The 15,123-nt window shown below is 42.0% G+C and overlaps 1 protein-coding gene across 4 annotated transcripts in view; it reads right to left on the reverse strand.

Moving 5' to 3' along the window:
• Nucleotides 1–12,396, reverse strand: part of Yes1 (YES proto-oncogene 1, Src family tyrosine kinase) — a 71,997-nt gene extending 59,601 nt beyond the window's left edge. For 2 of the 4 annotated variants that reach the window (XM_070029473.1, XM_070029477.1), the window contains exon 1: nt 11,944–12,122. The gene's annotated coding sequence lies outside the window, so the exon portion shown is untranslated. Of the gene's footprint in view, nt 1–11,644; nt 11,665–11,943; nt 12,123–12,307 lie in introns of those variants that run through there. The other 2 variants (XM_070029474.1, XM_070029475.1) reach the window with 2 other exon arrangements.
• Nucleotides 12,397–15,123: the final 2,727 nt, after the last annotated feature.

Below are 15,123 nucleotides of genomic sequence, written 5' to 3' on the forward strand. Positions count from 1 at the left end.
TTATAACTTTGGTGCAGGGGGTGGTGGGGGATGGGGAGGGGAGATAGGAAGGGATGGTAAAGGTAAACAAAGGAGGAGGCAATAATGCTTGATAAGAAATGTACTCATCATGTAATTGTAACCCTTCTGTATGGTATTTTCACAGTTAAAAAACAAAAAACAGAGGTTTAAGAGTGTGGCTTAAGTGGTAAAACATCTTCCACATAAACTCAAGGACCTGAGTTCAAACTCCAGTACCATCAAGATTTTAAAAACCTTGATCGGTAAAACATTCTAACAATTAACTATTAATTTGGGAGAAGCATCTTATTTTATAAAATGATTTTTTAAATGCTTTGAACTTACTGTATCATTTTCTATAATAAACTCAAACTTACAAAAGGGTAGCATTTGCTCAAATTTAATTACTATAATAACTCATCTATTTCTAAGGAATAATTAATAGCTGGCATCTATCTGTTATGAAACATGTACAGAATAACAAAGCTTCTTCCATTAAAAAGAAGAATATAAGAGCCAGATGAGGTGGCTACAGCCTGTAATCCCAGCATGTGGGAGGCAGTCAGGGGATGTAGGATAGAGAATTGGATGTGAGCCTGAGCTATCAAGGGAAAACCTATACAAAACAAAGAAACAAACAGAAAATAAAAAGTGAGATTGAAAATTCTCTACCTCCATTTAAAAGTACAATCTAATGGAAAAGGAAAGACAATCTCTCCCTTTTCCATATTTCTAAAGAAAAAAAAAATAGATTCAAATCCAGATCTGCCCAGTCACTAGTTCTAAGACCCCAGCAAACAACATAAACATTCTGATCCTCAGGTACTTCACTGGAATCATATACTAACTCCTCCAACAACTTTTTCATGTATTTACAAACATATCCAAAATATTCAAGTTAAATGTGATAATACATATTCAGTGTAGTAACTCACAATAGCTATCATAGAACAGGTTTTCTTCCTTTCTTATTCAATGCTTAAAATGAGGAGTGAAAATAGATAACAAAAAAAAAGGGAAGGTTATAAACTCCACTTTATGCCACTCATCTTCCCAAGCCCTTATCTTACTATTTTTGTTCAATATCACACTGTCCTATAGGAATTGTATTAGAGAGACTAGAAAAGAGCAAGGCCTTGTTGGGAGAGTTTGGGCATTCTAATACAGAACTCACAGTGACTTTAAATAGAACAAGGACAGTAGAGAGTGAGAGTGATTGGCAACATTAGAGGCTTATCTATTTCATAATTAAAGCACTTATAAAACAAATATTTCAAGTACTTAAAAAAACAAAAACTTGGGCTGGGAAGTTGGCTCAGTGGCAGAGCGCTTGCCTTGCATGCCTAAGGCCCTGGGTTTGATTCCTCAGCACCACATACGCAAAAAGAAAAAAGCCGGAAGTGGTGCTGTGGCTCAAGTGGTAGAGCGCTAGCTTTGAGCTGAAGAGCTGAGGGACAGCGCTCAGGCCCAGAGTTCAGGCCCCACGACCGGATCCAAAAACAAAAAACCAAAAAAAAAAAAAAAAAAAAAAACCTTTAAAATGAGAACACATTTTGCTCTTGAAACTTATTCCTGTTTGTTAAGTCTTTATAAGGACAATGCTAATGGGCTACCATTTCTAGCCAGAAAGGTCATTACAGAAAAGCCTTTTACTAGGCAAAGGGATTTACCTTGTTAAAGAGCTGATTGATAAAGTTTTGGGGGCACAATGCACTTATAATCTAAGTTTTTTTCCTTAGAAAAATCTATTCTGCAAACTTTCCAAAGCTAACCCCTTTAAGTGCCCATGCCAGTTTTTTTGTTTGTCGGTAATGGGGTTTGAACTCAGGGCCTGGGCACTGTTTCTGAGCCTCTTTGTACCCAAGGCTAGCACTCTACCACTTGAGCCACAGCGCCACTTCCAGTTTTTGAATGGTTAATTGGACATAAAGAGTCCCAAGGGGACTTTTCTGCCAAGGCCAGCTTAGAACTGCAATCCTCAGATCTTTCATCCTGAGTAACTAGGATTATAGGTGTGAACCATCAGCAGCTGGCCTTATGCTTGTTTTGTTCTATATATTAACTGTTAATGAATTTTTAAAATAGTAGCTATTTTTCTGACACAATGTAGCAAAGTTCTTATCCACATAGCCATAATAATCTGATACTGATATCATAACTAAGTGCTTCAAACTGATAATTGAAGCATTACTTTGCTAAAAATTGTCAGATAAAAATGAAATATTTTTAAAACCTTGTATTTAGTTGTCTTCTTACAATAAAACTTCTACAGAAGGGTTGTGAAACCTGGATATTTTAATCAAAACAGCTGTAATAAACTAATGTACAAAAAATACTACATCTAGGCTGGGTGATGGTAGTTCACACCTATTATTCTAGCTATTCAGGAGGCTGAGATCTGAGTATCACAGTTCAAAACCAGCCTGGACAGAAAAGTCCATGAGACTTAGCTCCAATTAACCACCAAAAAGTTAGAAGTGAAGCTGTAGTGTGCACTCACGCACCCCCGCGCCCAACACAATCCAGTTTTCCTGCCTAGAAAATTAAATCAATTTATTAGAGGCTAAGTCTATCCAGTACAAAGGAACCTAGTAACCTTTCAGCATCACCACATACCTAATGCCATCGAAGTTTTTTAATGTACTATTACACCAGAAAGATCTATCAACTTAAAAATATATAATGGGAAGGGGTAACAATGTTCCACAAGGAAAGTACTCATTACGTTACTCATGTAACTGTAATCCCTCTATACAGCATCTTTACAATAAAATAAAAATTTAAAAATATATAATAAGAGGCTGGGAAGGTGGCTCAATGGTAGAGTGCTTGCCTTGCATGCATGAGGCCCTGGGTTCGATTCCTTAGCACCACATAAGCAAAAAGAAAAAAGCCAGAAGTGGCGCTGTGGTTCAAGTGGTAGAGCGCTAGCCTTGAGCTGAAGAGCTGAGGGACAGTTCCCAGGCCCAGAGTTCAGGCCCCACAACTGGACACCCCCCCACCAAAAAATATATATATATATAATGGCCTCATAATTAGTCAATTCTATACAATGTGGATTCCTAGAGAGCAGCGTCATGCTACAAGCATCCTTCTAATATCAAAATTAGCATAGTTTTTGTCACATGATCATGTTAATAAATGTTCACTGAATGAATAACACTGTATTTGTTTGATGAAGTTCAGTACCAAGTTAATGGTGAGTTCTTCATTTTAATCTTTACTTATTTGACATCTAATTTTACTGCACATAAATTCTAGCCAGAGCCAGGTGCTGGGGGCTCATGTCTGTAATCCTCGCTACTCAGGAGGCTGAGATCTGAGGACTTCGGTTTGAAGCCAGCCAAGGCAGAAAAGTCCCAGTGAGACTCTTAACTCGAATTAACCACTTAAAACCCAAAGTGACACTGTGGCTCAAGAGCTCAAACACAAAGAGGCTTAGGACAGCACCCAGACCCTGAGTTCAAGCCCAAAAACCGAAAAAAAAAATTTTTTTTTCTAGCTGGGTGCCGGTGGTTCATGCCTGCAAACTTATCTACTTAGGAGGCTAAGATCTGAGGACTGGGGTTTGAAGCGAGCTTGGGCAGGAAAGTCAGTGAAAATCTTAGCTCCAATTAATCAGCAAAAAGCCAGAAGTGGAGCTGTAGCTCAAGTGGTAGAGCACCAGTCTTGAGTACAAAAGCCCAGAGTACCCAGGCCCACACAGTTCAAGCCCCGACCAAAATCAAAGCCAAAGCCAAAACCAAAACCACCTTTACCAATGTCACTAAAACTTAAATGAAGTCTTGAGTTTACTCCCCAGCACCAGAAAGAGGAGTAGGGTTATGACCCCATCTGGCCCAATTACCCCTTTCAAATGACATAAGAATTTTTCTGAATTGACCAAGGCTACATAGTTCCCTGTTGTCAAAAGCAAAATTAAAATCCTGTCTTCTATTATCTCATTCTTCTCTGCTCCTTTTCAAATGCCTGATTGCTCTTATTTTTAAAGTAGCCTTATCTTTAAAAGACTAATCACATATGTGTACTAATACAACCACTTTGGAAAGCAGTCTGGAGGTACCTCAGAAAGCTAAAGATAGACCTCCCCTATGACCCAGCCATACCACTCCTACATCTACCCTGAGCAACAGGAACCAGGATACAAGGACACATGCACCTCCATGTTGATTGCAGCACTGTTCACAATAGCCAAGATATGGAAACAACCCAGACGCCCCACTACTGATGAGTGGATCCAAAAACTGTGGTACCTACATACAATGGAATATTATGCAGCCATTAGAAAGGACAAAATAATAGTATTTGCAGGGAAATGGGTGGAACTAGAGCAAATGATTTGAGTGAGGTAAGCCAAGAGCAAGAGACAAAAGGCACATGGTCTCCCTGATATGCAGATGTGAAAGCCAAAATGCAAGAAGATATGACAAAGTAAACAGGACTTGAGAATCAAAGGACTTCCACTCATTTTGTCATATTATCGCTAAATGATTCCATGTTCTTGACCACATATAAGGTGGATATATATATATATATATATATATATATATATATATATATATATATATATATATGCAACAGAGGGAAGCTAGGAGGACACAGAATCAGCGGGAAACGGGAAAACATACAACAGAAAGGCTCATCAGCTGCACTGGACATAGATGAAAATGAACTAAGCAATCCAAAGACAGCGATGGGAAGGGATGAATGAGAGGGAAAGAGGGAACAGCTTACACTAAGCAAAAGGAAAGAAATGTAAATATCACCTGATGTGGGAGAAATAATTGTATTGTCAAAGCTCATAGAATTCACAAACTTTATAGAGCATGATAATGACAATTTGCCTTGTGAAGGTTAAAATGTGTTTGTGACTTTAACGAAGTATCACTATTCCACAATACTGTGAAATATGTGAAATTTATGTAATCACTTAATCTCAATAAAAAAAAAGACTAATCACATTAGAACAAAAGTAGAAAACAATAAACTTGGTATGGAACAATTTTAAGTATTTACTTACATACAATAACTACCAATTTTCTCCACTTAACTCCGAAATCTACTTAATGCTAAGTAACTGGAAGACAAAAGCCATCAGAAAGTGAGTAGCCTCTGTAGTCAGCTTGAAAAACTTAGAGTCTATGTATTGTTTGGAACAGAGACTGAAAACCAGATAATCCTGAAGTTTCAGTGGTCTGAAACTTCTGCAGACTTCCTGTCTGCACCCTTCCCCCAGTAACCCAGATAATGGGTCTGCTGAACTATGCATTCCTTCACATGCATTACAGCAAGAAAATGAGACCTTCTTCTTTTTGTCCTACACAGATACAAACATCGTTATAAGATTGTCACTATTATCATAAAATATTATCAAATCTATTTCAGAAAATGTACAGTATTTTTTCTGGAACTTAAGTTTCTATATTCACCAAAATAGTAAAAAGTACTCCTTTAAAATAAACTTTCCAGGCTGGGAAGGTGGCTCAGTGATAAAGTGCTTGCCTTGCATGAATGAGGCCCTGGGTTCGATTCCTCAGCACCACATAAGCAGAAAAAGCCAGAAGTGGTGCTGTGGATCAAATGGTAGGGTGCTAGCCTTGAGCTGAGCTGATGATAGTGCCCAAGCCCAGAGTTCAGGCCCCACAACCAACCCTCCTCCTTCCTCCCCCCCAAAAAAATGTAAAATAAACTTTCCTAGATTAGTTTAAATTCAAGTTTAAATTCAACTAGTTTAAATTCAATTAACACATTGAGACTTTATGTTAGAAATATAAAAATGATCTTTATTTCACATCTGCAAGACTTTTTTAAACTGTTATAAAATCATCTTCTATAACAAAACTTTGAGAGTAAAAACAGTTTAAGAATTTAATTTTAATCTATGAGAAAGCACTAAGCTTGTTTTTATTAAATTTTAGGAAAGAAATATTAATGTGTTGCATGTAAAAAAAGTCTGTAGCTATAAAAGCCTTATAACTATACACAGAACCACATTCCTATATATAATTCAAAATTTACTTAAGTCTTTATTGTGCTAGGGGCTATTCTCAAGTATTAATATGCAACAGCTCCTTGCCAGAGTGCCACTGTATTAAGAATGACAATCATGGAAAGAAATAATTGCAGGAAGAATGTGCTTTGTCATAGGAATTGGAGAAGGAATTTCATCATCTCACTAGGATCTTACCAAGTATGTAGGCTCAATATGTACTTGATAATACTCAATTTTATAGTCTTTTTATACCTCTTCTTTCCTTCCTTCCTGTTATGAGTTTTGAGCACTCTCTAGACCCCATTCTAAAAGCCAAACTCTAAACCCACCAAGTATAGCCAGGATGAGCAAAGGGAACTTTCCCTCAATTTTCAGAGACAGAGGTAAAAGACAGCATACATGCTACTGCTATTTGCTTGGCATGTTTATGAACTGAACATGCAGCAATTCGGAAGCAGCAAAATTTGCCCATGGCACCTTCTAGTCTGGGGATTGCCATATATAGCTAATAATGTGCTTTGTTTGTTTGTTTTGTTTTGTTTCTGAGACAAGGGTTTGATAAATTGCCCAGGCTGACCTTGAACAATAATCCAGCCTCAGCTTCCTCTTCAGTATGTGGGATTATAGGCATGCCACTATTATGCTACCATCTACATTTGTTGATATTCATCTTTTCAAACACAAGAAATAAGAAAAGAAAAACAAAAGAAAAAGTTTAGGATTTCTAGTTGAAAAATTCAGGCAACAGGGGTTATGCTGTATATACTGATTCTAGAAATATCAAGTCTCTTGGGGGTCTTTCTGTGATAAAGTAGGAAGTCCAAAGAAATTCCTTATTAGCAATTCTGACACTCTCCAAAGAGTAACAGCTGTTTTTGTTAAGAATCCCAGCTTAGAATGTCCTTGTCTAGTTATTGTTTTGGATCTACACTCTATTTTATATTAATACAGTCACACTTGATTTCTTTGGTCAATGTCTGAATTACTTCACTTTTTTTAAGGCTTTTAGTATGCTTATGTATAATTTTAGTTAAATATTTTTCCATTTAAATTTCATGTAGACACCATAGTTTGTGTTTAAAACTATTATACACCCCCCCAAAAAAAATCCCAGCTTAGGACTCAATGGCAAAGCGCTCTAGCAACTGCACCATCCTGGGTTGATCCCCAGTACCAAAAAAGACAAGACCAAAAAAAAAAAAAAAAAAAAATACAGCTAAAAAGTTTTTTTAAAAAAAGAATCCCAGCCAGGTGCCGATGGCTCCCGCCTGTAATCCTAGCTACTCAAACGGCTGAGATCTGAGGACTGTGGTTCAAAGCCAGCCCAGACAGGAAAGTCCGTGAAACTCTTAATCTCTAATAAACCACTCGAAAACCGGATGTGGCGCAGTGGCTCAAGTGGTAGAGCACTCGCCTTGAGCTGAAGAGCACAGGGACAGTGCCCAGGCCCAGTGTTCAAGCTCCATGACCAAGCAAAAAAAAAAAAAAAAAAAGAATCCCAGCTTAAAGTAGAATGAAATAAATGGTATAGGCTTTAGGGAACCTTTAGTATCATAACTGACTATTCACTCAAACAGGAAACAGAAGGGCAGTGTTACCTGGGGTTGGGAAGAAGTTGAAACACTGAGGCTTGTAATTCAGCCCACCTGCAACTCAGTACATTATGCTGAAACTACAGGATTCTCCATCTTCCACAGAGTGGCCTTCAAGATCTTAAAGGCAAACCCAATTCAAACGAGGATATATTGCCATCAAGTCTGCCAGCTTCAAGACAACAGTAGTACTGCTGCCGCCAGCAATCCTCTGGCATACAGACATGTTAAAATGATATTGGCAGCAATGCTGGCTCTTTTCTCTCACTCTCTGCTGTTACTATAGCTCCTTTTGCTAAATCTGCCTCTGAGTTTAGACAGGAGCTCGATGGTTCATAATCACCCAGCAGCTGCGGCTGAGCAGTACTCAGACTAATTGTGGCAGTGGAGCAGCTGAGAGGAAGAAGAGATAATATACACTCTACGTAGCCATACACAAACTGCTACACACACTACTGGTAATATGAACAGATTATTTCCTTTAAAGAAAAGCAGTTATACATTGGTAGAGGACATTTATTTATATTAAAACCTGTTTAAACATGAACTGAAGGTGACCTATACCATGAACAATGGAAAATCTTACTAAAACTTCCTGTAAATATACACACAACCAAGCTGGCTCCACAAACACCACCTTTACAACATGACAAAGTTCCTGTGATATAAGAATTTGGCACAGATACGATCTCTTCTTCAGTGCTCCCTCACAACAATGCAAAGCAGTAACAAACATCAACAGCTAAAGCAGAAGCCATTACACAAAAAGAAAAGTAACATACTCTTAACACCATACTGTCATTTCTTTCTTCTGAAACAAAACCATTGAAGAAAGATGTATATTTTCCTTGAGCTGATGAACATTTTCATAAAATTTAAGTATTGACAACATTTTTCACAGAATTTCATGATAACCTTAAGAATGTCAAGTCTAAGGCTGAATTTATTGATCTAAAAGCATTCTGCTCTAGAAAACTGAAAATAGATAAAAGTAAAAAATTACTCCTCTGATGTCAAAAAGCTGTGTTGATACATTACCTAATTTTCTGAAAAAGAGTATTTGGTAATACAATGATATCTATTCATTTAACATGTATTTTGATTATTTTTTACTTACAACATTTAAAATGAGTAAAACCTAGTGTCTTCTCTCAAAATAGTCAAATAATTAGCATCCTAAAAGAACCCAGAACTTTATTGCAAATATCTTTCTGAAATTCTCTAATTATTGTCAATGCAGTTATATGCACTGATATATGAAAATTAGGGTTTAATACATCTAATCCTAATGGCAAAGTAGAGCCCAGTCAATGTTCTAAAGCCAATCACCAAACACTAAATTCTTGATCCAAGAATCTCGGGGGGGGGGGGGGGGGGGGGGGGAGGAGGGAAGATGGGAAAGGATGGGAAAAGCAAACAAAAGAGGAGACAACAATGCTTGATAAGAAATGTATTCATTACCTTGCCCATGTAATTGTAACCCTTCTGTACGGTATTTTCACAATAAAAAAAAAAGAATCTCATATACATTACACACAACATTCTTTATAAAGAAAAATTTCACATAAAAGAAAACTCATATACAGGAAAGCACACATAAGAGATATTCAACGTACACTAAGGCCAAATCCACTGGATCACAACTAGGTTAAAAAACAAATGGGGAGGGCTGGGAAGGTGGCTCAGTGGTAGAGCGCTTGCCTTGCATGCCTGAGGCCCTGGGTTCGATTCCTCAGCACCATATAAGCAAAAAGAAAAAAAGCCGGAAGTGGTGCTGTGGCTCAAGTGATAGAGCGCTAGCCTTGAGCTGAAGAGCTGAGGGACAGCGCCCAGGCCCAGAGTTCAGGCCCCGCGACCGGACCCAAAACAAAAACAAAAAAACAAAAAAAAAACAAATGGGGAAAGGGGCCTGCCTGCTACCACTTTCAGAAGCAAGGTAGCAATCACAGCCTTCTCCCTCCAACCATATCTTTTAATGAAATCACTTCCCTACAGATTTTTTTTCTTAATATAGTCTTACTACCTAAGTTTGTATTCTTTGATATCAAATCTTAACAAAGCTTTTCAAAATTTTTGACTAGGCTTCTTTCTTAATGAGACTAATAAGAGATGTCCACTGAAATGACTCACTAGATTGAACTAAATATATTTGTTGTGTTTTGTTTGTGTGCGCGCGCTAGAGCTTGAACTCAGGGAGTCAAGGTCTCACTTGACTTTTTCACTCAGAACTGGTGTTCTACCTCTTGTTCTATCTCTGCTTCTTGTTTTTTGCTGTTTAGTTGGAGATAGAGTTTCACAGACTTTCCTGCCTAGGCTGGCTTTGAGCAGTGATCCTCAGATCTCATCCTTCTGAGTAGCTGTAGCACAGGCTTGTGCCACCAGTGCCCAACTTAAGAGCTAATTATGTATTTTAAGCAAAAATTACTCATATAAAAATATGTACAGCTTAAAAATCCATGCAAATGGACCATGAATAAACAAGTTAGGTTGGTAATATTTCATTCATATCAGGTCACTGCTATTTCTTTAGTGTAGTTATTCTTTTACCACTACATTCAATAAAATACAATTTTATTTGCATAAACTGATTTTTTTCAGTTTCAGAATTTCCTGAACTAGACATTTTTTCCCAACAATGTATTAATATTATATATACTTTGACCATAAGACAAATTCCACCTATCCCAGGAAGATAGATTAAAGCTGTAATTTCATTTCGGTGGAACTGAAAGGAGTCAATTTTGTGGTTTATGAAGTCAGCAAAACTAACTGGAAAATTAAAGTTATTATAACATTATGGTAGTTATTGCTAAGTACATATTTTAAGAGGCCTTTTATCTTTTATCCTGGAAACATGTATATGAACAGTCTTGTATTTAAGATTTCGACCAAAAAGCAATTGGTTGGGTTTTTTCTTTCAAATTCAGGACCCTCTGTGTCAACAAGCATGTACATTCTTCAGAGGTTCAACAGCGACTAAAAATTCAGATACAACTCAATGTTGATATGGCAGGGTTCTCACATATTTTAAGAAAAAAAAATAGGCCTTGGTGAAACATAACTTTGTCTCAGAGTATAATGTATTAATACATGTGATGAACAGAAGAGCCATGGCATCTAATTCAAGACATTCCTTTATTATCTATCCATTCAAAATGTTTCCTGTTTGCTGTGTGCCAAACACTGTGTTGGTTGATATACTGGATTTAATACGTATTTTGTCGTGAATGCAGTCACATACACACATTTAGCAATATTTTCCTAAGTGTGTAATTTAGCTCTAGGAAGTTAACAGAATAAACACTTTTAGCACAACAATGCATGTACATACTACCACGGCACACATCCTACCCAGGAGAAAACCCCCATCAGAGGACATACAAAATAAATGGCATGGAGGGAAGGCTTTACAGCTACTAGAAAACGTCTCATTTATTTAACGGCTTATAAGCGATCAGACTGTCTGTTATTGCATGACTGGTTCCATGAATTTTGCAGAAAATAACCAAGGCTGAACTACGCCGCATCCCACTCACAAAACAAAAACTAAAGCCATCTCTCCAACCAGACACGATTTTCCAAGAGCTTCTTAAAACTCTGCCTTCTGCCCCATAAAGCACAAGCTGGAAGCAATTACCAAGAAAACACACACACACACACACGAGTTTTAAGAAAACACACACACACACACACACACACACGAGTTTTAAAACCAAATTTCCTTGAACACATGTAGACAGAAACCGAATCCAAGGGGAGGTGGAGCAGCCGGTACCGAACAAGTGGCCGCGGAAGGGTGGATCTCCCCACCCCCAGGCAAAACAAAGGAAAACTTTTAAACATGTTGCGGTTTTCAATCAAACCCGGGGCTGCCCCGAGCTCCCCCGCTCGCCCCTCGCGCCCTCGTCCTCCCAAGCCCGGGACCGTGGCCACCGGAGTCCGGCGGCCCGCGGACCTCCGTCCTCTCTAGGGGCGGAAAGGAGCCGCTCCCCTCGACCCCCCGCTCGGGTTCGGAGACCAAAAATTAAGGCTAACCCCCCCCCCCGACACACACACACACCTCGTCGGTGGGCACACGAAGCCCCGAAGGACACGGCGCGAGCCCGCAGGCGGACTCGGGCGGGGACCGGGAAGCAGAGCTGGGGCGGGGACCACGGCAGGGGCGAGCAGGTAACGCGGGCAGAGGCGACACGCCCGCCGGGCCGGGGGAGGGGAGAAGTTTCTCCCCAACTTCCCGACTCGGGGCCAGCGAGGAGAGACGGTCGCGGAGTCGTCTTCCCGGTGCCCGGCGCCGGGGCCTAGCGCAGCCGGGAGCGGGGTCGGCGGTCCCCGCCCGCGGGGCCGCGCCGGGGTCCTTACCTGCCCTCCGGCCGCGCTCGCATGGGTCGCAGTGGCCGCGCCTCCGGCGGGGACGGAGAGGGGGCGGCGGGCGGAGGAGACGCCCGCGAGGCCCTCCCGCTCTCCCTCCTCCACCTCGTCCACCTCCTCGGCGCTGGGCGCGGGGCGTGGGGCGAGGGGTGGCGGGCAGCACGGACGACTGCGGAGCCGGCCCGGGACGCCTTCCTTCAGGAGGAGGGAATTCCCGGGTTCCCCCACCCCGCAGCTCCAAGCCCCGCCCCTCCCACAGGCCACGCCCCCTGCGCCTTCCGCGAGGGCGGGGCGGGGGCGACGCGAGCGAGGACGGGGCGGGGGCTGCGGCTACCTGCGCTGGACGCCCGCTCACCGGAACTCGTGCGGCGCGCGCGCGCCTCCAGCGCCTTCCGGCTTCGGCAGCCTGGCGCTTCCCGCCGCTGCGCGCGGCCTTCAGGCTCTTCTGCGCTCCGGGGTGGGGAGGGTGGGGTGGTGGGAGGTCGGCTGCGAGGCGGTGTCACTCGTGCCGACCCAACATGGCGGCAGGGTCCGGGGCGTACTCCCGAGGCGGCGCCGGCTGTGGGGGCGTGGGAGCGTGTGTGGTGGGGGAGGCGCCTCTCAGCCCGCGAGCGCCCCGCCGGCTGCCGCGGCGGGAGAGTGGGGCGCGCGGCTCCCGCCGCCCGGGGCGCTGCGCTCCTCCGCGGTCGAGGGCTCGGCGCTTCGGGTGTCCGGGGAATCTGGCTCTCGGAGCGCTCGGCTTCCGCGCCCTTTGTCGTCCGCCGGGGGTTGTAAGCTCGCGGCCCCGGGGCCGGGGAGGCGGCGCCCACGGCCGCCTCACCACCCTGGTCGCCGTCCAGAAGCGCTGGAGTTCTGGCCTCCTTCCGAGGCCGGGATCCTGTCCCTGCCCCGGGAGCTTCCTGTTGACTTGTGGGTCGAACCAGCCTTGCCGGGAGGGAGGGGAGCTGGAGCGCAGTTCTGTTGGCAGCCCTCCCAGGAGTGGTGGCTTTGACTTGTCTTGGCCACCGGGTATTCATGGAGGATCCTGGCTCTCTTCCAGGGAGGCAACTGGGGCAGGTATTGAGACCCTTGCTTGACAGCTGTGGGGGACCCAAAAGTAGAGCAGCCCGAACTAGAATGGTGGTCCACTGGATCCTATGCACCTCTCCTGTTTTCCATGCCGAAAAAGGGAGGGTACAAAAGAATGGGGGTGAAGGAGAGTGTGTGTGTGTGGGGGGGTGGAGATGTTCTGACCCTTAGGGTTGTGCTAAAGTTAACTTCTGCTTTGTCACACTCTTAGTTTCCCCCCTCCCCCTTCTCCCCTCATTTTTTATTTCCTGTTTGGTGGGGTTATCGGCGTATTCATGTGGGATTGTTGGTTTCCTTTGTGGGTTTTAGTGAAATTCAGAGTCATCTTCAACAAACAAGCTATGACACAATCATCTGTCAGTATTCTGGTATTCTAGGAATTCGAGAAAATACACAGAAGGGTTCAGAGAAAAATGTTTCTTCAGTTGATTAAATGAACTCAAAGTCCCCTATAGGCTTCCATGTTAACAAAAACATGCACGTGACACAGAATGAGCATGGCTATCTTGAATTCTGAAATTTTAGGGGGCTTATATCCATATGAAAAGTCCCTGTGGTTTCTGAACTGCTAAGTAAAACAAATATTTTTATTTTCCTAAATTCTAGTAAAATAATTTATCCCAATTTGTTCTCTTTGTAGTTCTGGTGGTTTTGTTTTGTTTTTTAATTGGTACAAATGCTGGGGCTTGAACTCGAGGCCTCCAGCTCTCTCCGCATTTGTGGTCTACCACTTGAGCCTTGTTAGAAGCCCCAGTTTTTCTGGTGAATTGAAGGTCAGAGTCTGCAGGTTTGTCTTCATCAGGCTGACTTGGAACGGAGATGTTTGCATCTTAGCCTTCTGAGTAGTTAAGATTATAGGTGTGAGTCACTGGTACCTGGCTATGAAGTCTTAAAAGTTAAGAAAGTCTCAGAAAGCTCACAAGTTATACGTTATACTGCCTTGTTGAATTTACTTTTCTTCATTTTTTTTCCATTCGGTTGTTGTTTTTTGGTATGTGTATATATGTGTGTGTGCCAAGCCTGGGATTTGAACTCAGGCCCTGGGTGCTAACCTTGAGCTCTCTTGCTCAAGGCTAGCCCTCTAACACTTGAGCCACAGCTCCACTTCTGGCTATTTGATGGTAACTTGGAGATAAGAGCCTCATGGACTTTTGTGACTCCTTTTACTTCCAATCATGAGCCCCAGATCTCAACCTCTTGAGTAGCTAGGATTACAGGTATGAGCCACTGGCTTCCTGCTCTCTTGGTTATTCTTAATCTTTTTTTTTTTTTTTTTTATTACATCAGACCCTGACCTTTTTTTTTTTTAGACTATTTAATGTCCAATGCTGAGTTTTGGTCTGTAAATAACCTGATAAGTTTTCAACCTTATATAATAAAAATTATTGACTAGTGTCTGTGGCTCATGAGGAGGCTGAGAGCTGAGGATTGTGGTTCAAAGCCAGCCCCAGCAAGAAAGTCTATAAGACTCTCATCTCCAATTAAGCACCAAAGGGCTGGGAAGGTGGCTCAGTGGTAGAGTGCTTGCCTTGCATGCCTGAGGCCCTGGGTTCGATTCCTCAGCACCACATAAGCAAAAAGAAAAAAGCCAGAAGTGGTGCTGTGTCTCAAGTAGTAGAGCTCTAGCCTTGAGCTGAAGAGCTGAGGGACAGCACCCAGGCCCAGAGTACAGGCCCCACAAGCAGACCCAAAAACAAACAAACTAATTAAGCACCAAAAAAGCCAGAAGTAGAACTGTGGCCCAAGTGGTAGAGCACTAGTCTTGAGAAAAACAAAAACAAAAAAACTCAGGGACAGTGCCAAGGCCCTGAATTCAAGCCCCAAGACTGACAGAAAAAAAAAAAAATTAAATTGAAAATCCCTTTATTGTGAAATGAACAAGTGACTGCTGTGTCTGTTTCTCTGCTGTGCAATAAGAGGTCTGGACTCTATATTAAGAGCATTGATAAGGGATCTGTCCTGAAACCCCTATGAAAGGTGGCCTGAAAGACAAAACCAAACAAGAAGGCTAGGATAAAGTTAAACAGTTTATTTATTTTAGGTCCTTACAAAGAGATGCTTTCATTTGTTTGTTAGTGCTTAAATTATTTGGCAAGAGCTTTG

Source organism: Dipodomys merriami, unplaced genomic scaffold (genome assembly GCF_024711535.1).
Source record: "Dipodomys merriami isolate MVZ:Mamm:240054 unplaced genomic scaffold, mDipMer1.0.p SCAF_2, whole genome shotgun sequence".
NCBI classification, from domain to species: domain Eukaryota; kingdom Metazoa; phylum Chordata; class Mammalia; order Rodentia; family Heteromyidae; genus Dipodomys; species Dipodomys merriami.